Genomic DNA, 25,199 nt, shown 5'->3' with positions numbered 1-25,199 from the left:
TTGTCTCTATACATGGGACGTATATTTATGAGAAATGAAAATCTTGTGGTCTATTAAAATAATGGAAATTATGTTAAACTAATGAACTCACCAACCTTTTGGTTGACAATTGAAAGCATGTTTATTCTCAGGTACGAAAGAAATCTTCCGCTGTGCATTTGCTCATTTAAAGATATTACTTGGAGTCATTCATGGCATATTTCAAAAGATGTTGCATTCGAGTCGTTGAGTTCATCATGATTATTATTAAGTCAATTATAGTAAGATATATTATGAAATGGTATGCATGCCGTCAATTTTCGTTGTAATGAAAGATTGTCTTTTCAAAAACGAATGCAATGTTTGTAAAATGTATCATATAGAGGTCAAGTACCTCGCGATGTAATCAACTATTAAGAATCGTTTATAATCGATATGGACTTCGTCCGGATGGATTAGGACGGGTTTTCACAGTTGGTATCAGAGCGGTGGTCTTAGCGAACCAGGTCTGCATTAGTGTGTCTAACTAATAATTCGTTAGGATGCATTAGAGATTCTGGACTTCGACCGTGTCTGCATGTCAAAAGTTTTGCTTATCATTTCGTGTCGAAAATTACCTGCTTAACATTCTTAGAGAATCACTTGCTTATCATTCTTAGTCTAGACACGTTTTACTGCATTGACTGCATGAATAGTGTATAGACAAAAATTCATATCTTAGTGTATCTGCTACTTCATATCTTAGTGTATCTGTTACTGTAACTTTGCCTGACAACTTCCGTAGAATTCCTCCGTAACTTATGGGATTTTAGTATTATACATGTATATGTAAACTATGTATTGTAGGGTACTAATCTACATCCTATAACCTATTTCTTATCAAAAATCCTTCATCTGATCGTACGAGATGAATCCTGCAACCAGTTCGAGTCCCTCAGATTCCGATAGCTATTCCGATAGTTATTCCGACAGCTATTCCGACATAGTTGTTCACCTAAGCTCCAAAAACAGCGTCATCGGCATGAATCAAACAATCAGTCATTATCAATTCATCTGATGGGTTCGTAGTCGACTTAATTAATGGAAACGCGCAGAAGGCAATCCCTTCCATCAACCGAATTCACCTCTTGACAATGAACCTGAAGCATTTACCGGCGAACCTGTTCGAGACACCATTTTCAGTCTCATTTCCAGGGTAACTCGACAAGATCCTATTCTATCCACAATTCTGAACCTTATTCATCCGCTCGTTCCGACCGACAATCATCCTGGAGTAATAAGTCAACGAACTTCGCGCTCGAATAATCAATTCGGAGAATATGGTGCAAAATGTACCAGCTTCAGCAACATCACCGGCACCAACAGTACAATCAATAACAGCACCAGTACCATCAACAATCCATGCTCCAATATTATCATCTGTACTTTGAGTATGATCTTCGTTCGACATGTCGAATATGTAATCTCTAAAGTTTTAAAGATTATTTATTCTAGTTCCAACCGAAAAGCAAATGAGTTTAATATTATATTAACTCATTAAATCCATGAATACATCTGAAGAAAATATATATGTATATATGTTTTCACAAAGATTGTAATTAAAAATTCTCTTGTACAAACTGTTAATGGTGAAAATATTTTAACGGGTAGGTAATACCCGAGGAATATTTAAATTTTACATTAATAAGTTACATTATACGTTCTTCGAATCTGTTTCAACAGTCATTTACTATCCTACTTACAACCACAGAAGTACGAATCCGTTCATCACATAATAACCATTTTCACTCAATTTCATATTTGGATTTTGACCTATCAGAATCCAACAAGTGGCATAATGAAGAAATAATGGACACAATAAAAATTGATTAGAAACAGATTAATTAACAATATGAAATTCTATTAAGAATCCACGCTAACAAAATCCTAGCTAACTGTTCCTAGCTAACTGTTAATTCCGTATTACCATTTAATTATCGCAATTTATTATCGCAGTTTATTTATCGCAATTTACATTCTCGCAATTTTATGTATCGTCATTTAATTTCTGTTATTTACTTTACGCACTTTATTTATCGTCATTTATTTTCTGTTATTTATTTTACGCACTTTAAATATTGGGACACGTATACAAGGTTTTGACATATCATATCGACGCATCTATATATATTATTTGAAATCACCATAGACACTCTATATGCAGTAATGATCGAGTTCTCTATACAGGGTTGAGGTTGATTCTCAAATAATATATATACTTTGAGTTGTGATCGAGTCTGAGACATGTACACGGGTCACGATATTTAGTAATTAATTCGAATATTATATATTAAACTATATATAAATTATTAGACTTTTAACTGTGGACTATCGACTATGGACTAATTACATTGGACAATTAAAATGAATTAAAAATATTGATTATAATATATGAAACTAAACCATTCTTCAAGTTTGCCACTTGATTTCATCTTAAACCTCATTTGTATCTCGACAATCACATTCTGCGTACAAACCTTTCATGATTCTTGAAAACACCTCAATCGAGAGGATGAACCAACGACACTTTATCTACAGAAGGAAAGATTTATGCATATAGTTATACACCTGAAAACATTCGAAACCTGAGTAAACATATAACACGTATTTGTGCTAGCTCCTTTGACATTGTTATTATCCAAAATAACTTTGTAATCCCTTTCCAAAGTAGCCAATTTTGTCACAGCTCCAGCAGGTCAACTTCGACTTTTCATTCGAAGTAGCCTTGCTATAAATCCTGATATATACGATTACCCTTTTGATACCGGAGAATTCTTTTATATTCCACCATATTACCAGCAGACGTACCAACAACCTCGTTGTTTCTTGGTTTAAATCGCACTGACAAATCATTATATTTATTCCCTATCATATACTCATCCGCATCTGGTAACGAGAACTGCCATACCAATTACCGGGAATCAGCAATCAGTACTTTGAAAACTCACAGCATATCTACTTCAACAATTATATGTATGACATTTATCTCTTAGAATTATGACCTTCCATTCTAAAATTCTGAAAAGCACTCAGTCACAAATCAATACTCTGAATGTTGAAAAAGCTGAATGAAGCAGCAGAAACCATAGACAACCGTAAACGACCTTAATCATCGAAAGTTTGATGATAAATAATAGTATGTTGGAAAAGCTCAGAAAAGTTGGAACTGGAAAACGGATTGAACTAATCACAAAGCAGACCAAGGACAAATACAAGAACCATACCATATATTCAAAGAATCCAGGTAATTCTGGACCCGATGAAACCTTCAACGAATATCTTGCTCCGTACTCATGTTAAAATCTTGCGGAAAATCTTCCTCATCAACCATCGAACTTAGAAATTTCAAAAAAAAAAAAAATATCATCATCAATATCTTCGATATTTCTGAGGATATTTTCATATATATTCTCGTCCGAAATTATATACCTCTTTGTGCTTCCTGTGTATTATTATATTGGAAACATTCAATAGAAAATTTCGTACCAAAAAGCAGATTATGTGAAACTATAAAGAAAGCCGTGGACAAATCACAAAGAATAAGTTTGACTTCAAAGAATCCAAATGATTCAATGTCTGCTAAAGTCTTTAGTGAATATCTTGCTCCTTACTCTAAACCCTTGCAGACAATAATTTCCATCATCCTCTGATCTTAGATATTCCGAAATATTATCGTATCTTTCATTATAAATATCCTCCATATTTCTGGAGATAATTTTATAACTATTCTTATCTGAAATCATTAATCTCTTCGTGCTATCAGTGTTACATCATATAGAAACTGTTAGTTTCTATATTCTGTAAACTTTTGAGCTTAAAATATGAATGTTTTTGAAGTAGTGTTGGGAACTGATGCATGAGTTAGTATAATATAATGACACTTGATCAACGTGATTATATTACAGTAAGTCATGCTGAGTTTCTAATGGAACGTGGTGATTCACAGATCATAATGTCATCATGTGCCATGTTACATGACTCGTTCATTCTACTTCACCTCCGAACATATCAAGGAAATATATTCTTGATAGTTCTATTCTCAGTGATTCTGGTAATTTGACAAATCAAATCGTGTCATTACGATTCCCTTCTTATAACATTAACAATGTTCATTCCAAAGTTTATATCTACGAATTCTGAACCATTACAAGCGGTGTTTAATCGCAAGAAGAAGAAACGAAGGGACAAAGCTCCAAAATATAAGAGAAAATATAAAGCCCAATAACAACACGGAGGTTACAAACCGTGGACAGTAATACGAATAACAATATAAAGACATGATATAATTAAGAATAATATAATATTACCCCAAGGTAATAGTAGAAGTAAATAGATTTTTCTGGTGGATGAATGTAAAGAAGGATGACAGAAATGATAATTAGGAAAATATCAATGATTAGAACGGGATTAAGCATTTTCACGATCTTTTGGATGTATGAACTAAGAAAGAAAGTATATGAATGGTGAGGATAATGGAACGGAAGAGTTTAATTTATAGTGGAAACATCATACAGAGAAATCGAGGCAGATCATCGTATTTCATTATAGAGATCTTAATTTCCTTACCCGCCGAAGAATCAAATCTTTAAAAATTCGAAGATTTTCTTTAAATCCCTTGAATTCCGGAATTCAACCAAGACAACGTCAAAAGTTAAGATGCACCTTATTTTCTAAATTCAACCCTATTTACGTCAAAAGCTAAGGAAAGATCTTATTTTCTTCAATTCACTATTTTGCTATAGCTTCATTCGTATTCTTAGAATAATCGAATTGTTTTATCATTATTATTCAATGATGATAAACCTCTAATTATCAACTCATATTGGTCATGAAAACATTTTTTATTATTACCCATGACCACCTCACTCAAATTTCGGGACGAAATTTCTTTAACGGGTAGGTACTGTGATGACCCGGGAATTTTCGACCAAATTTAAACTTAATCCCTAAATAGTTTTGACACAATGAGCAAAGTCTGTAATGTTAATGTTTTCAAAAAAAAAAACTTTGAATTGTGTTAATGTAATCAATTACCCTTCGACTATCCCCGACGATTCACGAACAACTATATAAATAGGTGCATATAGATATTATTGAAATAATATATGATTAAACTGTTAGAATTAAATATGTAAAATAACATGCGATGTAATGGAAACAATATTTATAAATATATAGATATATATATATATATATATATATATATATATATATATATATATATATATATATATATATATATATATATATATATATATATATATATATATATATATATATAATTATGTATATAAATATTATTTGTAAATATATAAAGTTATATTAAATCTAATTGTTTAAAAATATATAATATATTTGTTTTAGTAATTAAACTTACTAATTTTAAAACTATTTTTATATAGAATGTGAACATATTAAAAATAAATGATTTCGAGCTTAATTAGTAAACGATAGTAACACTCGGTTGACGATTTGTTAATTTTAATATATATATATATAGTACTTGTTCATGATGGATTGAAATAAAAGCTGAACTGTAAATTGATTTCGAAGATCTTAGATTTGTTAAATATATTTTTACCCTTTTTAGTTTGAATATTAGTACTCCGTACATATAAATTGGAACAGAAATAAAATATTTTTAGAACCTTTTTGATCAGGTTTCAATCAGGTAATGAGTGAAATAATTAATTACATTTAATCTAAAAATTTGAGATTTTTAGGAACACTTTATTGCGTTAACTGTTTAGCATTGAACACGATATACCCATCCTGTATCGACTGTCGGCAGAGAATAAGTTGTTGTGCCTAATCATTCCACTTTTACTTTTAGGTTTTATTATTTTTTAATTATTATTATTATTTATATTAAATATTATATATAATGCATAATATATATATGTGTATTATATGTATATGTATAACGAGAGAGATGGGGAAGAGAGACCGTCACCACCATACTCGCCGCCACCAGACTCGCCGCTACCACCACCACCACCTTAAACCACCATACCGTCACCTCTCTCTCCTCTCTCTATATTATTTTATTTTTAGTTTCGAGTCACCACAACAAGAACAACCATTGATCACTTTTTTTTTTGTCCTCGTTGTTTTCTATTTCTGCTGCTACAGTTTTCCATCGTAAATACTCAAGAACACCAAACATCACCACCTGAAACTTTTGATGAATCGAAAACTGCTGCTACCGTAAACTTTCCTGTTTCGGGTTCATCCAAACAACCTGCTATTACACATGGTTTCTACGGGTGTCTATTTATGAACGAATGATTAGATTATAGTGAAGAGAATGTTCAAAGAAGATGAACAGTAACAAGTTGCTACTGCTACTGTTCCGACAAGATAAAACCAGCACCGCCGCTCACCATAAATCGCCATTTAAAGTACTGCTATTCAGTTTCTACTGTCGCAAATCACACGCTTCTGTTTAGGTTCTCTAACCATGAACGAGGAAATAGAAATTAAACGGTGCTATGATAATGAAGTTAACGAAGAATGGTGATGGTGAAGATATACGATGTTTATAGTGATGATGGAGAATTTGGGATGATGAAGATTACTGATGTCGATAATCGATGACGATGACGGATGAAGATAGACAATGAGTTGATGATGACAGTGACGTTTGGTGTGGATGATGATGATGAATATTTTCTGTGACGACATCATGATGATGATGGTGTTAAACAAAAGTGATCGTTGTTGATGATGACGAATAGTGATGGATACGATTATGGTATCAATATTATGATTTCATGTACAATAATAATATTGATGGTATTGCAATGAATTGATGAGTGTATGATTAAAACGATGTTCATGAAGAAGGTAGAAGAGGAAATAGAAAGAATATAGTTAAATATATATTCGTTATTAGTTTAGACAGAAAAACAAGTTGGATGGGATGGTTATGGGGTGTCCTGTGCAATCAGAAGGTCATGGGTTCGAAACCTGGATGCTGCATAATAAAATTTTTTTTCATAAAAGCCACCTTAAGAGTGTGGTCTGTTGGGCCCTGCTGCTGTTGGGCCGAAATCATTATTGCGCATACAGACTCCGTATTCCTAATGTGTGGTTGGGCCGGGAAGACAAATTAGTTGTTGGGCTGAGACAAAATTCTGCTGTTGGGTTTCATTAGTTGATTCATGGACTAAGAATATGATTAATGGATATAATCAGGTTATATATATATATATATATATATATATATATATATATATATATATATATATATATATATATATATATATATATATATATATATATATATATATATATATATATATATATATATATATATATATATTTTTGGGCCGTGTAAAAAAATTAGAAAAGTTGAATTGGTCAAGTGGTGTCGAGTGTTTGTGGGTGAGTGAGAGGTCGCGGGTTCGAGCCCGGGCGTGGGCAGTTTTCTTTGGATCTTTTTCTTTGTAAGGTAGTTTCTTATTTTTATTTATTATTATTATTATTATTATTATTATTATTATTATTATTATTATTATTATTATTATTATCATTATTATTATTATTATGGTTATTATTATTATTATTATTATTATTGATATTGTTAGTGTTATAATTATTATTATTATTATTACTAGTATCATATTTATAGTTATATTTATAAATATTCTAAACATTATGATCATTAGTATTTTTATAAGTATTATTATTATTATTATTATAAAGTTTATCATTTAAGCATTATTACTATTATGATTATTTTTACTAAATTAAATACTTTGTCTTCCGTAAAACTATCAATATTATCAGTATTATATATATATCACTACGTTTATGAAAATAAAAGTTTAAAGATATTATTAAGGTTATAAGTACGTTTTAATCATATTATCAATTTTTTTGTTTTTTTAAATATTCATATATATAACAAGTTAAGGTGTTTATTAAAGTACTAAATACATATATATATATATATATATATATATATATATATATATATATATATATATATATATATATATATATATAATATAACTATGTCAATATTAAACATTTTAAATATACATATATATATATATATATATATATATATATATATATATATATAAATTAAATATATAATATATAATGTAAGGTGTAATATATAAATTGTTCAAGTACGATTATACATTTTAATATATATATATATATATATATATATATATATATATATATATATATATATATATATATATATATATATATATATATATATATATATAAATGATATAGGTTCGTGAATCCGAGGCCAACCCTACTTTTGTGCAATGTCGCCATATGTATTTTTACTACAAAATACAGTATTGTGAGTTTTCATTACTCCCTTTTTATATATATTTTTGGGACTGAGAATACATGCGCTGCTTTTATAAATGTTTTACGATATAGACACAAGTAATCGAAACTACATTCTATGGTTGAATTATCGAAGTCGAATATGCCCCTTTTATTTAAGTCTGGTAATCTAAGAATTAGGGAACAGACACCCTAATTGACGCGAACTCTAAAGATAGATCTATCGGGCCCAACAAGCCCCATCCAAAGTACCGGATGCTTTAGTACTTCGAAATTTATATCATGTTCGAAGGAGGATCCCGGAATGATGGGGATATTCTTATATGCATATTGTGAATGTCGGTTACCAGGTGTTCAATCCATATGAATGATATTTTTGTCTCTATGCATGGGACGTATATTTATGAGAAATGAAAATCTTGTGGTCTATTAAAATAATGGAAATTATGTTAAACTAATGAACTCACCAACCTTTTGGTTGACACTTGAAAGCATGTTTATTCTCAGGTACGAAAGAAATCTTCCGCTGTGCATTTGCTCATTTAAAGATATTACTTGGAGTCATTCATGGCATATTTCAAAAGATGTTGCATTCGAGTCGTTGAGTTCATCATGATTATTATTAAGTCAATTATAGTAAGATATATTATGAAATGGTATGCATGTCGTCAATTTTCGTTGTAATGAAAGATTGTCTTTTCAAAAACGAATGCAATGTTTGTAAAATGTATCATATAGAGGTCAAGTACCTCGCGATGTAATCAACTATTAAGAATCGTTTATAATCGATATGGACTTCGTCCGGATGGATTAGGACGGGTCTTCACACTACTGCTCCCAGTTCTAGATCATGCATCGTATAATTTCGCTCGTGAATCTTCAATTGTCGGGATGCGTACGCAATAACTTTCTTTCGTTGCATAAGGACGCAACCAAAACCTTGTCGCGAAGCGTCACAATATATCTCAAAATCATCGTTCCCTTCAGGTAACGATAAAATAGGCGCCGTAGTCAACTTCTTCTTCAGTAATTGAAATGCACTCTCCTGCTTAGAGGTCCATTCGTACTTCTTCCCTTTTTGTGTTAACTCTGTCAATGGTTTAGCTATTCGGGAAAAATTTTGAATAAACCTTCTATAATAACTGGCTAGGCCCAAAAATTGACGTATTTGTGTTGGTGTCTTAGGAGTCTCCCATTTTTCAATGGCCTCAATTTTAGCTGGATCAACCTGAATTCCTTTGGTACTAACAACGTGACCAAGAAATTGCACTTCTTTCAACCAAAAAGCACATTTAGAAAATTTGGCGTATAACTGTTCTTTTCTTAACAATTCTAATACCAACCTTAAATGCTGCTCATGCTCTTGCTCATTTTTGGAATAGATGAGAATATCGTCAATGAAAATGATAACAAACTTATCTAGATACGGACTACAAACTCGATTCATGAGGTCCATGAATACAGCTGGCGCATTCGTCAATCCAAATGGCATGACTAAAAATTCGTAATGACCGTAGCGTGTCCGGAAAGCAGTTTTTGGAATATCTTCTTCTTTGACGCGTAGTTGATGATAGCCCGATCTTAGGTCGATTTTCAAGTAAACACATGATCCTTTCAGTTGATCAAATAAGTCGTCAATTCTCAGTAGTGGATACCGATTCTTGATAGTTAACTTATTTAATTCACGGTAATCTATACACATTCGGAAGGATCCATTTTTCTTCTTGACGAATAAAATCGGAGCTCCCCACGGTGAAGTGCTCGGTCGAATGAAACCACGATCCAGTAATTCTTGTAACTGGCTTTGTAACTCTTTCATCTCAGATGGTGTAAATCTGTATGGAGCACGAGCCACTGGTGCAGCTCCTGGTACTAGATCTATTTGAAATTCTACAGATCTAAATGGAGGTAATCCCGGCAACTCTTCCGGAAAGACTTCAGGAAAATCTTTTGCTACAGGCACGTCGTTGATGCTCTTCTCTTTTTCCTTTGTTTCGACTTTATTAACATGTTCTAAGATTGCATAGCACCCTTTCTTCAAGCACTTTTGGGCTTTCAAACAGCTAATGAGTTTTAGCTTTGAGTTACTTTTCTCTCCATAAATCATTTCTAGCGTTTTATCCTTACGAGGAATGCGAATTGCCTTCTTGGCACACACAACTTCAGCTCCTATTTTGGACATCCAGTCCATGCCGACTATTACATCAAAACTTCCTAATTCTACTGGTATCAAATCAATTTTAAACGTTTCTCCGACTAAATTTATTTTACAATCACGGCAAATTTTATCGGCTTTAATTAGCTTACCGTTAGCTAACTCAATCATGTACTTAGCATCTAGAGGTAATGATGAACAATTTAATTTAGCGTAAAAGTCTCTACACATATAACTTCTATCGGCACCAGCATCAAATATAATAGATGCTGATAAGTTATTAATGGTAAATGTACCCGTAACAAGCTCCGGGTCTTCACACGCCTCTCTAACATTAATAATAAATGCTCTTCCACGTGCAGATCTGCTATTCTTCTCTGGATTCGGGCACAGGCTCTTATAATGACCCTGTTTCCCACACCCATAACAAGTAACAGTGGCCAAAGCAGTTCTATTTGCATTGGTGGCAGGAGTCTTGGTGCCATTTGTATTTGTAACAGGAATCCTACAATCTTCAGCAAGATGACCCCTTCGATTACAATTGCTGCATACCACATTACAATAACCAGAGTGATGTTTGTGGCATCTGTTACATAAAGGATTTCATCCCTTGTAACCTGAGCTTGAACCACTACCAGCACCTTGCGTGGTTTCTTGTTAGATTGTTGATTACCTTCCCACTTTCTTTTGTTTTCCGATGTCTTGACATCGGTGTTCTTATCCAGAATAATCTGGTCCATTAACTCGTTTGCCATAGTGATGGCTTCATGAATAGTCTTGGGTTTCGATGCTGTAACATTTGCCTTGACATTTTTAGGCAAACCATCTTTGTACAGTTCTTTCTTCCGTTCTTCGGTTGGTACCAATTAGGGACATAGCAAAGCTAATTCCATGAATCGCTGATTGTAGTTGGTGAGTTCAGTACCAACAACTTTCAGGTTTCGTAGTTCAGCTTCCAACTTCCTAACCTCGTTCCTTGGACAATACTCGTTGATTAGCATTGTTTTGAATTCTTCCCGTGGAGTATCATAAGCTACATCTCCTCCTACGGCCTTCACATAGTTTTTCCACCACGTGAGTGCACTATCCTGTAAGGTGCATGATGCATACTTGGTCATGTCCTTCTCAATACAACCACTGATTTTAAACACAGACTCAATTTTTTCGATCCACCTGGTTAAACTGACCGGTCCTTCTGTTCCACTGAATGATGAGGGCTTGCAACCTTGAAAAGTTTTGTAGGTGCATCCCACATGAGGATTTGGGTTAACTGCAGCACCTCTTGCAGTCTCGACCCATAACATTCTGTCGTTCACTCGCCGATTGATGAGTTCCTCGATTTCTTGTTCCGTCATTCGGTTCAATCGCGCCATAATCTTCAATAAGAATGAAAAAATAATTATTCACATGGAATATTATAGATGTAGTGTGTATTTACAGTACATCGTAGCTTATTAATAATATGAACCAGTTATTATTATAAAAGCTTTTTCTTCTTATTAGCGTTTTATAATTATATCTAGGGTAGTACCTACCCGTTAAAGTTCATACTTAATAGCTTAGTACGAAAATCAATTACTACCACCCAAATAATACTCAACCATGGAAAATTATTGCATTTCACACTTCACTATTTTACATATGTTTATCTTACATCAAACATTAAGTAAACCACACTAGTAATATTATACAAAACGTTATATGATCCCATGGTTTAAAACAACATCGCATCATTTAACCCAAAATGTTTGTGTTCAAAGAAATCGCTTAAAGCTTATCCTGGCTGTCTCCCTGCATTTTGGCTGAGGGGCCGAAGAACTGGATGTCGGGATAGAACTAATAGGAATAGCGGGAATATGGGTGGAAGTGTCTGGTGGAGTTGGTGCCACAACATCCTTACTAAAGTCGGGATTTGGATTTTTCAATTCAGTAGCCTTTCGTTTCTTTCCTCGTTCGAACTTGTCTTTCGTAATTTCCTGTATTTCTTCCTCCTCAGGATCACTTTCCGGTTCCTCTTCAATTGATTCATCCGGAAATTGTGAGTCTTCCCCAAAGGTGTCATTTTCATCATCGGATAGGTTAATGACTGGAACACTATCTGAGGATTCTGGTTCGGAGTCGCTGAATGTGATAACAAGTTCTAAGCCAGACATCTATCATATAACAACTAGCACGTTAGTACCACATATTATTTACATATTAATTTTTAACCAACAAGGATAAGCAATAGTTTTCGAAATCAAACATGGTCAAAGTCCAGACTCACTAATGCATCCTAACAAACTCGATAAGACACACTAATGCAAATTTTCCGGTTCTCTAAGACCAATGCTCTGATACCACCTGAAGCGTCCCGTTCATAGCGAATATAAACGTCACGTACTCATTGGTGTCATTGCGAGGTATTGACCTCTATATGTGACATTTTTCAAAATCTGCATACATTTTTATAATACAAACCATAACCTTTATTATAATCAAAGGTTCAAACAGCATAATAATGATTATCGTTTAGCGATAATCTTAGTTTTACAAACTTTACATTTGATAATAACAATACGATTTTCAACATATTTCACATTACAAATCTTTCGATATGCAGTTTTATTTTTGACACAAATATGCATACTCCAAATCCTGCTTAAATTCGGCATAATGCAGCGGAAGCTTTTAATTATCACCTGAGAATAAACATGCTTAAAACGTCAACATAAAGTTGGTGAGATATAGGTTTAATGCTAGCAGCGTTATAAATATTGACCACAAGATTTCATATACATAAACGTTTTAATAAAAATATTCTAAGTGGTTGAGCACTTGATAACCATACTTAACATTTAATCAATGTCGCATATTCCCTTTATTATGAAATCTCACTACACCGTACCAAGTGTAGTCACCGAAACGAAGTACTGTGCAACCGTTGAATACTGGTCGTCCAGTCCGGTTGGGGTTGTCAGGCCCGATAGATCTATCAATAGGATTCGCGTTTACAATACCTCATGAAAATAGTAGTTACCAAGTTACAGGGAAGTATGCCAGTGGTACAACTCAACGTAGAATATATATTTTTAATCACTTGTGTCCATAACGTAAATCATAAAATGCATGTATTCTCATCCCGAAATATTTAGAGTTTAAAAGTGGGACTATATACTCACTTTTGCCTTGAAGATATTTAACACGACTTGGTCTCCGATAGATATCACGAACCTAACCATATATATAATATATTAACATATTTTCTTTTCAAATAATCGTTACATATATACTTATAATACTTTTAATATCTATTAGTCCGTAGTTAGCAGTCCGATGTTAGTGGTCCACAATTAGTTGCTCAATAAAATAAATAAAGACCCCATCGTATTCGTATTGATCAGAATTAATCTCGACCCATGGTACCATGTTGTCAAATGACGTGTTGCGTACATACAGTACCGTGTTGTCAAATGACGTGTTGCGTACAATCATGAGGTCTTATAATTAATCTTCTCGTGTTGTTTACGGGTGGTCCTGAAATATATAAAATCAAATCATAAGTAAATATATATAAAATATCATATTAATTAGCAAAGATATGATTAGTTTAGTTTTACTCCAATTAATTTCGTAGCTAAACTAGCTTTGGATACCCAATTTTGTTTTAGCCGTAGTTTCTTCAATATAACTCCGTTTTTGATGGTTCAACTTGCCACTTCCTTGGATCGAGTCATTATTTATGAATATGAACTGTAAATACCCTAGGTTTCATTCGAAATCACAGGTTATAGGTCAAACTTTGGTGAATCTTATGAAAGTGATCATTTCCGTTGTAAAAACAACATCTAGATGATCATTTTTACAAAAATACTTACACTTTGAGTTACACCATGAGATTTTTATATATTAACATATTCATAAGAAATATCATTTTTTCAGAATATGATCTTCCAATTCAAAGTTTAAGATGGTTTTTAATTATCCAACCCAAAACAGCCCCCGGTTGCACCCCAACGATGTAGATTCAGTTTTAAGGTGTTCTTTGTAAAATCAAGTTGTATCTTGTTAAGTTAGCATATCATTATGATATATTACAGGTATTGAAGTGTTTTAAAAGTTAAGTTAGAAGGATCTATTTAGTTTGCGAACAAGTTTGAAATCATTCAAACTATGTTCTTGTTGTTAAAATTTTATAACACAAAATAAGATAGCTATATGAATATGAATTTAATAAGATTATGAACAAGGTTACTACCTTAAGTTACTTGGACAAAGTTACTGCAAAAGATAAGAAATAATCTTGGAATCAAAGAGTGGTGGAGTTAGATCAAAATGTTGGAAGTAAACTTGTATACTTGGAAGGATTATTGAAGTGTTCTTGAAAGGAATTTCTTATGATGATTAAGACTTGTTTTTGAAGCTAGATCTTCATGGTTACTTGCTGAATTGATGTGGGTTTCTTATGGCTTGCAAGTAGGTCAGTTAGAGGGTAATTGGAAGTAAAAATTGTGAACTAAAAATGAGGTGGGGGAAGCCCTTTAAAAACGTGAATGGGGGGAACAAAGACAAGATTTTAGTTTGTTATTTTGTATAAAAATCTATGCTAGCTTCCAATCCCTAATTACCTCATATCTAGGGCAGTAATAATGTTGATTAGGATGTTGATTTGATATGTATATACTAATAGTAAATACGTATAGAAGCTGGGTATGATACGGGTACATATACCCTAGATATACTTTGTAAAAATCTTGAAGAAACGGAACGAGGATTCAAATATAGCTATTTTTTGTAAATATACTTATATTGTTTTATGTATAAAAGCCCTTTAAAAGTAATTAAATACATATCTATACGATACATGTATAAGCATTATAAGTTATAAGTATTTATGTCAAAGAACGTTACGTATAGTTATCGTTTTGAAAACTTAAGTTATTAGTTTCAAAGTATACTTATAACTCATTGTTATTAGTACACAATGAGATGTTAAACCATCCTTAGATCATGTTAAATATATATAAATACATATATATACACAAACGTATAATTATCGTATGTTATATAGTTCGTGATATCATCGGTCAAATTGGACGGTCAAACGTTGTGTAAAACTCTTTTCAAAAACATAAGTCTCAACAATTTAGATTGCTTATCATGTTGGTAAGGTCTAATTTATGTAAATATTAATCTTATAAGTATAAAACGATCGGAAAAATCCGTGTCGTTACACAATACTAGTCTAATACTATTAAAGATGTCGATTTAGACCATTTGTAATGGTGAGTGGTGTCACTTTTGGTGTCATTTGCCTTTTTCACTTTTTTGCTGAGTAGGACGTGTTACTTTTCTGAGTGGAGTAATGGTGGTGTTACTTTTCTGGTGTTACTTTTAGTGAAATGCTGAGGTGGCATTTTATTTTTCTTTTTTCTGTTTTATTTAATTTTATTTACATTATTTATATTTTTTTCAAATGAGAAACATATATTAAATAAAAAACACATATTATTAATAAATAAAAAAATACATTATTAAAATTCCTAAAAAAGAAAAATTACATTTATTAAAATTCGTAAAAAAAAAAATTACATTTATTAAAATTAATAAGAATGACCTACAAACATAAACTATTGACCGGCATTAGACGGGAAGTTGTATGCACCCATTTGGCTACGAACATACTTTTTTAGATTTTGAAGATGTATCTTATCTTCAGGGTCTTCCAATGTTGCCGCTGATCTCCCCAACAAATCCATGTGTGCTAACGCGGTTTTCATTTTAACATACTCATTGAATTTGTTATGGGAATCTATTTTTATTGATGCAACTTCTTCCATTCTGTCCATAAAATCTTCAACCCTTGACGAACTCGAACTTTTTCCTCGAGAAGACGCTCCGGCATCCGAAGAAGCCGTAGTCTTTTGTGCTTTCTTAGCCTTAGCGCGTCCGATTGGACGCGTCATCTGTACGTCCCCAAACAACTCCGCCTCAAAGTCTTGAGAGAGGCTTATCGGGTCTCCTTGAGTTTCACCAACACCCGCCTCAAAGTCTTCCCGATCGCGAATAACCGGAACTTTTGGCAAGTTCCACTTTGGATGTTGTTTCAAGAAATAAAAGGCATCCTTCATATTAAAACTTTTACCATAACTATTAAAATAAGATTGCGCCGCGTCTTTGAAAATGTCATCGTCATTTGCACCACTACTCCAATTATCTTTTATATCATTGAAAATTGGTAAAAACTCCGTACACGCCTTGCTAACCCCTCGCCATTTCGAAGATAAAGAATCCTCATTTCGGAACCATCCATATTCATTATTATTAAACTTATCCATAACCCACCCCCAAAAAGTATTACCCTTTTGGCCTCGACCAACAATTGGATTCTTCGATGTGTCGCAAAAACACTCCGCCAACCAAACAAGCTCTTTCGTCGACCACGATTTTTGTGGTTTTTGTCGCGAACTAGTTTCCTCAACCGCTTTCCCTATAAATAAATATGTCAATAAATAATATGTATATAGTTATAGTATATATAATTATACTATTAGTATTAACAGTTATAATATATATATATATATATATATATATATATATATATATATATATATATATATATATATATATATATATATATATATATATATATATATATATATATAGTGTAAATAAAATATATCGAACCTTTATCCTTTTAGAGTGTTTTTGCGTTGTCCGTGGTAGGGATTGTGTATCCATCGCTTGCTGCTCTTGTGTTTGTGATATCGTTTGTTGGTTTGGTAAAAATTGTTGTTGTTGATTTGGAAACAATTGCGCTTGTGATTGATACATTCGTTGTTGATATAGCGACCATTGTTGTTGTTGTTCATAAGTTAACGCTTGATTTACACCTAATAAATTACGACCGACGTTCGCCAAATTTTGTGGACTAGGTGTAAGGATCGGTCGGTTTGAAACTTCGGGAGCATTTGGACTACCGAAAATCATTAGATTCGTAAACGAAGTAGTGTTGTTCATTTGTGGATCGGAATCACTAACTTGATTGCGAGGCGTGTTTGGGGTGTTGGGAGAATTAGACATTTTTTTAGTGTGTGTAAACAAAATGAAAGAGTTTGAATTAGATATGTAGTTGAAGTGAATGTGTTTAAATTGTAGTGTATATGTATATATATATATATATAGGGAAATATTAATTAAAAAAAAAGAAAAAAAAAACAAACGGTCAACACTCCTGACGGTCAAAAACCCGAACCAATCACGAAGGGCCACGTGTCAGTGACCCCGTTTCTTCTCTCGTTTCTTCTCTGCCGACGCCAAACTGACGCCGGCGACTAACGCCGCGATACAGCCGATTTTCGCGTTTCTTGAAGGCCACGTCGGCCAGTAACGGCGTCTCCTACGCCCGATACGAATGGTCTTATGGAATCAAGGTACTCCCACTGTCAATATCAGCGGTACATGTTAGTTCACGCAATGAAGCATGTCTATAAATCATGATCACAAAGCTGAAAGAAGAAGTGTTGTTTATTTTAAGTGACTAAAAATGATATTGTGAATATACTAGCTCGATTACAATTTACAAAAGATGACTATATTCATGTGTGAATTGTTTTAGTTATAAGCTTGAGAGCGTAGTGTTTAGTATTAGCATATATTAATTTATGTGTAGATGTAGATAATCTAGAGCTAGTGTATCCTTTATTACCAACATAACTAATAACTAATAGACAAAATTCGTCTTATTTATTATGAATAGTACTATTCAATTTTTCATTTTTTACAAACCTAATCCCCTAACTTTTATTAAAATACAAATCGAACCCCCCACTTTATACCTATATTCTAAATTATTATTTATCCCATCACTAACACCAAAAATACTGAATAATAACACCCACCACGCTTTACCGACTTGTACACTGCGCTCAAATAGTAGGACCCACATAGGCCACTACTGTGCTACATTTTTTTTGTCTTCAACGATAAAAGAAACAACTTTCTTAAAAGGAACAAACCCTTCAATGCTACCAAAAGATGTCGAAAAACATTTTTTTTTACAAAATAGATCAACTAACTTTAACGCTAAAAGAAGCAACTTTCACAAAAGGAACAACCCTTCAATGTTAGATGTCGAAAAAAAATTCTTTTTTACAAAATAGATCCACAAAAGGAAAGATTTTTTTTTAACTCGCATTCAAAACGGAGCCCCCGGCGCGAAGCGAGGGCTCCACAACTAGTTTTTTATTATTTTCAAAAAAGTAGAGTCTTTTTTTTTTTTTGGGGCCAAAATAATGCGAACTTTTATAAATATGAAAATGTTTTTTTAAAAAAAAACTCACAACCAAAAGATACAACAAATGATCGAAGAGACTTGAACCTCGAAAGCGAGAATAATCTATAACTATCTAAAATTGTGTCTCAAACTACATCAAAAGGAACCGTGAACCAATCAAACTAAGACAAAATAAAAAACTAAATGAAGAAACAATTAAACGCTACAACACTACTATCAAAACGCACCTAAAACAACGCACAAACTAAACTAACTCAAATTTAATTTGTATTTATGAGTTCATTATGCTAACACAAATTTATAGTTTCATTAATGGCTCATACTTCTTTCGTCTCATCCAGTTTTGACTTTTAAAAATATTTTCTTTTTCAACTTTGTCTATTTAACTTGTGTCATACAAGTATAATATTTGATAAAATTTTGAATGTGTCATATGCTTTATATTTTGAATGTGTTTGAATTGATATAATGTTAATCAAGTATTATTTAATATTTTAATATAATAAATAAAGTTAAAATTGTTAACTTTTGAAAGTTAATACATGGAAAAATTTGGAAACCGAGTGAGTATACAAAGATATAAGTATAACTTAACCACCACGGCACCACATCCAAGCCATGAATACCTAAAATATTACAGTATTAGTTTTCTTATTATTAAATTATTAAAATTAAATTAATGAAGTCTAACAACAAATTTTTGGACTTTTGACGGTTTCTCAATATTGCGAGTATATATAAATCTTGACCAACGCGTACTACGTTGGTGATCGAAAAATAGAGACAAGATTAATTATGTTATATGTGTTTTGTATGTACGAGAAAAGGATAACTATATATGTATGTTTGAATTGACAGGTGATCTTATGAATTGAAGGTTTATATTATACTCCGTATTTATGTTTTTATTTATTTTTAATTCAAGTGAATTTTTCTACAGCTATAGGAAGAAGTAAGAACAAACTTTCTTGGTGTCTTCACATTGGAGTTTACATCTAATCTTAACGTATTACTTATTATCTATTATATACTAGATTAGATACTATTAATCAGTTGTAAATTTCTGATGGATAGTATCTTGAGAGAATGAAAGACAAACAATTTAAACCGTAAATAACATGTCAAAGGTAATCACCTTTACCTTTGACATATTATTTACGGTTTAAAAAAAAAACAATAATTTCTCATTTTATAAATACATGTCAAAGGTAATTGACAAGTTGATCGTTTTGAAAATTTTATATATACATTCCTCATTTTTAATAAACAATAATTTCTAAACTTTATATATTAGAATTGATGTGTAAAGTATTTTTATAGTAATATAACTAACGTATTTATTTAATTTCTGAGAGGCTTATAACTTTGCGCTATAATTTTAAAAGAGATATAAAACATTTTTAAAATAAAGTAAACATCATTTGCATTATATACCATTCATATACATATTAAGATATTAATAATATATCAATAGAGTCCATTACAATTCATTAGTAACCTATGGGAAGTTCAACCATCAAGCAAACTCCGTTGTTTAGCTATTTATCATACGAAGTATTTATCGTTGAGAACTATTCAAGTTTATAAACTACTTTTATCTTATTACATATTTATTTAATGATTTTTTAATATGACCGTTTATTTTCTCTATTGTATTCCAATTTTCAAATAAAATTTAACCACTATTTAAATTATGTATACCATATTTACATTGACAAAAAAAATTAATCCGTAAATTTTGCGGATCTTAAACTAGTTTTAGGATTATACTCTACCCCCGGGTCCGGAAATATGTGAGGGAAAGGTGGGGCGTGCGCCCCTAGTAGATTTGTAATTTTCAGTGCAAAAAATTTGAATTTTTCAATTTTGCACTCGGTGGATTTTTTTTTGCACAAAAGTCTCCATATTTCGTCCTCAAAGCCTCCGTATTTTGCCCAAAAACTTCCATATTTTGTCCAAAACCTCCATGTTTTGCTAAAATAAATAGCTACACTTTTGAAAAAAATTTCACCCCTGTGAAAATAATTCTTGTTTCCGCCACTGACACTGATATCCCCTATTTATGTTTATTTGAATTGAATTTTTCTAGTAGTTATAGGAAGAAGTAAGAAAAAACTTGGTGTCTTCACATTGGAGTTTAATTACATCTAATCTCAACGTATTAGTTATCTAATTATATACGGAGTACTAGATTACAATACTGTAAATCAATGGTAAAGTTCATATGGATAGAGTATTTTGTGAGAGAAACTGTTGTTAAAAAAAATAAAAAAAGTATCTTGAGAGAATGAAGGACAAAGAATTTAATCAGTTGATTTTCTTGATCAGTAGTCTAAATTAATTACAACTTAGACATGTATTAATGCAACGTGAAGGAGACGAATTTGGGTCCATCACGCCCCCATAGCGCCGCTATAGGGCGCGATGGGTGGAAATTTTCTCAGTCGCGATGGCTTCATCACCGGAAGGAGAGGGTGCGAGCTGCGAATGGGAAGAGGCCATGTGATATATGTTACAGGTTTACGTTTGAAAGAGCCGTTTGGTTTTTTTTTTTTTTTTAATTTATGATTTAAATCTCTATATAAACATTACACTTCTCTCATTTCTATATACTCTCATTTAATTCCAACTCTCTCATTTACAAATCTAACATTTCTCAAAATCACAAAAAATGTCTCAAAATAAAGATTCAAACGAGGCCGGTTCCGGTAATCTCTACAATTTCGGCTCGCCGAATTTGCCCAGTTCAAGCTCAAATTCTCCGCAAAATGTTCGGGGTACTCGACCAATTGGCAATATGTCACAACAAAATCTTCTTAACGATTTCAATAATTCGAGCTTCTTTTCACAATTTCTAAATCAACATCAAATGCAACAACCATTTCAACAACAATATCCATCACAACAACAACAATTTCAACAACAATACCACAAACCATTTAACCAACCATTTCAACAACAATATCCATCACAATTTTCTCATTTCTCACAACCTAGTATGGTGCAATTTCAACTACAAAATACGCAAACATGGACACAAACACAACAAACATAACGACCCTTATTTTTCCATTCTATATTTTTTCAATATTAAATGCCCAAACAATATAATTAAAAATTAATGATTAAACTTTAATCAATAATTGTTAAGTATTAAGAATTATAAAACATGTTAATTAACTTTGTACAATAATTGACAAGTTAATAAAAGATGGAAATAATAAGCTAATTAACTTTCGTGAACAAAATGTAATACTCTAAAACTTGTTGCATTCAAACAATTAAACTAGAACATTTAATGGGCCATTTTAACTAACCAAAAGTACAAGGTTTAAAACGAAAAAGTTCCAAACTCATCCCTCCTAACCCTAGCCGATTTTGACAATAAAAAAAGAGATGAAATGACCATCTTGCCCCTCCAAATTTCGACCATAATAACCACCACCCTAAACCCTAACTTGTTCCCTAAGTACTCCTAACTAAACCCTAATTCTACATCTTTCTAACCTCACCTATAAATAGAGGCATAGGCTAATGCTTTTCTTGCACCAAAACATTCTTACAATTCTCTCTCAAAATCACAATCTCTCCCTCTCCCTCTCTTGGATTTCGGCCAAGAACACCACCACCACCTTTTTGAAGTTTTGGTTGATTGCTTCTAATCTTCAAGTGATCTTCAAGTGATCTTCATCGTGTTCTTCGTGTTCATCAAGATCTTCAAACGTGTTCTTCATTATTTGGGTTATTTGATCTTCATCTTCAAGTGATATTCATCTTTTCTTGTTAATCTTCATCATACATCATCAAGGTAAAACCCTAGATCCAAATCTTTAAATTCTATCTTTTAATTCATGTTTATATTCATAATCATATTCATATTGTTCATGTAAATAACAAAAAAAAAAAATACATATGCATATACATACACGATTATAAAAATAAAAAATTTGTTGAATCTTTAAACCCTAAATAATTGGATCATTAACATGTATGTAATCTTGTTAAAAATATACAATATATATATATATATATATATATATATATATATATATATATATATATATATATATACATATACATGTAAAAAAAATATAAACATATACATACATATACACTTACGGTTTTAAAAAAAAATGTTTAGATCTTCAAAAACCTAGAACCTAATAAAGATTATGTTAAAGTGGTTATAATTGGAAAGTATATACACATATATATATACACGTTACATATACATATATATACTAAGAAAAAAATATATATATATTTATGTATATATACATATCGGCATACATATATAAAAAAAATATAATAAAACATATACATATACTATACACGATATACACATATATGTATTACATTAATTAACCTAACCCTAATTTATTAAACCCTAATTTACTTTACTAAACCCTAATCATTAATACTACTTTAATTAATTAAACATAATTAATTAATACTACTACTTACTCCTTAAACCCTAATCATTTATTAAACCCTAATATTTAATACTACTTTAATTATCTAAAACCCTAATACTACTATTTCTACTATATAATATTAACACTTATACACTTATACTATTACTAACACATATAATATACTACTTATATTATAATACCTATATTATAAGATTATGACATACGATTACAATAGTCATTCACGATAAGGTGAAATTACTCGAACGTTAACGCTACTTAAGGCCTAGGGTGATCCTTGGTACCATTAAGGGACACTTGTGGATCTCGAATGCGAAACTTAGATTTGGGTCAAGAGATCCTGGGCCAACCAGTAACAATTGATCATTCAAGTGACTCGGCGGTGGCATAGATGTTTGGGTATGGTGCACAATATCAAACCCGACTATAATAATCATACACTCACTAAGTGAGCAACACTTAGTCACTTACACACTTAATAAGTGGTGGACTTATTAAGGATAACTCACTAGTGTTCAACATTAACTTACTAAAAGTGGAAACTTACTAAAAATGGAAACTTAGTAAAACGAACTATACTTAAACACATGCATACTTAAATTTAAAATTGGGCAAACAATTTAACTACTCTTAAATGTCATTAGGTTGACTTTCTGCTCATATTCATCCAACTCTTCTATTCCGAGGAATAACAAACTCTTCTCCTACTTACTAAGGTGAACTCACAGCCCCACTCTTTATTGCTAGCAATTTATTTTAACTTACTGGGGTGAGACACATGCTACTTTTACTATTTATAATTTAGACACAAGTACCAACTGTTAAACTATACTATACCTGGCTATGTCCTGCAAAGTCCCTACAGTAATATTTTTAATTGCTCGTTAAATGCATTCTTAATTATTGGGGGTAGGCCTATCGGGAGTAACGTCCCCGATACATTTGACTAAGTATTTGTATTACTTGATAATGAAATTAAACCGATAAGGATAGAACAACTTGTCATTGGGGCAAACTTTTAACGTTTAGTCTAAATATCACGAACTGCATAAATTTTTGATCTGCGAGATCAACTTTATAAACAAACATCTTGTGGTCTAAAACAACTGTCTAACATATTTGTTAAACCTATGATTTCACTCAATCATTTTTGGTTGACAATTTAGCATGTTTTGTCTCGGGTGCTGATTGATCAAGTTTAATTACCTACTGCTTATGTGATGCTACTTGGACTTAGGATCAAGAACTATCGTATTTATTATTCTTGTATTTGAAACATTTACCTTATTGTAATTTCCATTCTTGTAACGACATTCTATTTTTCCGCTGTGTACTCAATAAAGTTTGTTCTTATCATATAGTATTGTTCTCGTATTATAATATGTTGGTTTATTTGATATTAAGTCACATTTCACCCAGACCCTATCTGGGGGTGTGATAGATTGGTATCAGAGCCAGGTTGTTATAGAGAGCCAGGTTGTTATAGAGCTCGGGTGCCTTAGCAATCTAGGAAACTATAACCTTTCCTGCCTGAGACTTATAACACTTAGGATTGCCTTATAATCTTAACAACATTTCTTTAATAATCTTGGCTTAAAATTCTAATCAAAGTCTCTTTCCTAATGTTAGGATGTTAAGCGTCAACCAACCAAACAAAATGACTCTTTTCAAACCATCTGAAGAAATGGCTCGCTTCAAACCTATCATCGAAGTAGGTACCGGATACTCTTCAACTGCAAGACCAGTCCGAAGCCCTCTTTATGGTCCTACCTCACCACCCTTGAACTACAGCCCAAACTCTCTCCAAGATTCATCTAAGTCTCCCGAATACCACCCGACTCCAAGATCGAAAAGTAAAGGGAAACGCCCTGCTAATTTTAAAGAAGATGGCCCGTCTAAGAAAATAGCCTGATCTCCTCTTTGTGATAATGATGCTAAGTATGAGATAATGAACTTGCGAAGGACTACCGAAAAGAACTTGGAAGGTTTGCTTTGCCACGTG

This window comes from Rutidosis leptorrhynchoides, chromosome 11, assembly GCF_046630445.1.
Source record: "Rutidosis leptorrhynchoides isolate AG116_Rl617_1_P2 chromosome 11, CSIRO_AGI_Rlap_v1, whole genome shotgun sequence".
NCBI lineage: Eukaryota > Viridiplantae > Streptophyta > Magnoliopsida > Asterales > Asteraceae > Rutidosis > Rutidosis leptorrhynchoides.
The sequence above is the reverse complement of the archived record's forward strand: the minus strand, read 5'-3'. Positions refer to the sequence as shown.